At 41.5% G+C, this 1254-nt stretch overlaps 1 protein-coding gene across 1 annotated transcript in view; it reads left to right on the top strand.

Annotated features, from left to right (window-relative positions):
- Window positions 1–1254, top strand: part of LOC100533409 (insulin-like 7) — a gene marked incomplete at its 3' end in the record, with an annotated part of 26960 nt that overhangs the window by 15095 nt on the left and 10611 nt on the right.

Raw genomic sequence — 1254 nt, 5'->3', positions numbered from 1 at the left:
CCCCCTCCCTCGAACACTCAAGACAGCCAAGACGCAACCACGCGCGCCTTAAAAAGTATTTACCGCGCCTGTTGGACTATGTTCTATAATAGGCGTGCTTTAAATTGTAGGGCATCATTTTTATAGTCTAGGTGTGGGCAAAGAGTTTATTGTATGAAGACTATAAATCATCTACTGGGGGGTTTTTTTTTATCCGTTTCAGGTAATATCAAACAAATCTTGTCAGCGTAGTAATATTCAGCGGTCTTCATAAATGGCTTTTAGATTCTATTGGTCATCCAACGCCAACTTCTAGATTCGCATGCGAGGACCTGAGAAGATTAAACAGAGCGATTTGTTTAAACTACTGAAAGGTGAACGTGAATAAGCTAAAACACACCCAATCACTTTACTGAGTTTCGTCTAAGTTCAAGAGAAACATATCGACTCAAAGACTCAAATAAGAAAAACGGACTAAACCAGAAAAGATAGAAGAGATTGGGTTTTACAGGGCCGTCCATCTAGCCCGTATAAGTCTTGAGCATACATTAGCAAATGGCTTCACTTTGGTCTTCGCCCTTTATAAAGAAGACTCGAAGGATCACGTGCCCTATTGACGCAGGTCAGCGAGACAGATTGAGAGAAAATAAAAAGAAATGATAACAGCTGCAAAAACAGTATCAGCCTGGCCTGCAAACCTGCCTCCCAAATTATCTAGATTGTGTCGATGGGGGCGTAAAACACCTATAGTTTGAAAAAGACTCATTAAAGTAGTACAGACGAGTACAAAAAGGTTAGACCTAACAGTGGTGACCTCCAAGCCATGTCGGTCTCTTATAAGTTTGGTGAATTACATCAGCCTGATTGCTTCCCTTTGGTCTTCGAATTGTGTAAAGTAGGTCACGTGACGTAGTAACGCATGTCTACGTGACAGTTTGAGAAAAAAAAATATAGATCTAACAGCTGCAACAAGTATCAGCCTGACCGCAAATGCTTGAATTTGGAAACTCGACTTCGGGAGTTGTTTTTTAATTAAGGGGCATTACATGCATGCAGACACGATGACATTTGATCTAATAAGTCTTCGCAGAAACAATGGCAGATGGAGTAACGGACAGAAACAACTATGTATCCATCCAAATTGCCTATGTTCATGCCTTTTTTTTTTGTTCTCACACATCAGTCAATGCTGCTCTAACGACCAGCTGCTGAAAACAACCACATAGAGAAAGAGAGAGAGGGGGGAGGGTGAGAGATTGAGTGCGTGTGTGGGGG

The sequence above is a fragment of the Aplysia californica genome, unplaced genomic scaffold, assembly GCF_000002075.1.
Source record: "Aplysia californica isolate F4 #8 unplaced genomic scaffold, AplCal3.0 scaffold00160, whole genome shotgun sequence".
NCBI classification, from domain to species: domain Eukaryota; kingdom Metazoa; phylum Mollusca; class Gastropoda; order Aplysiida; family Aplysiidae; genus Aplysia; species Aplysia californica.
Note: the sequence above shows the minus strand (reverse complement) of the source record. Positions and strands in the feature narration are given on the sequence as shown.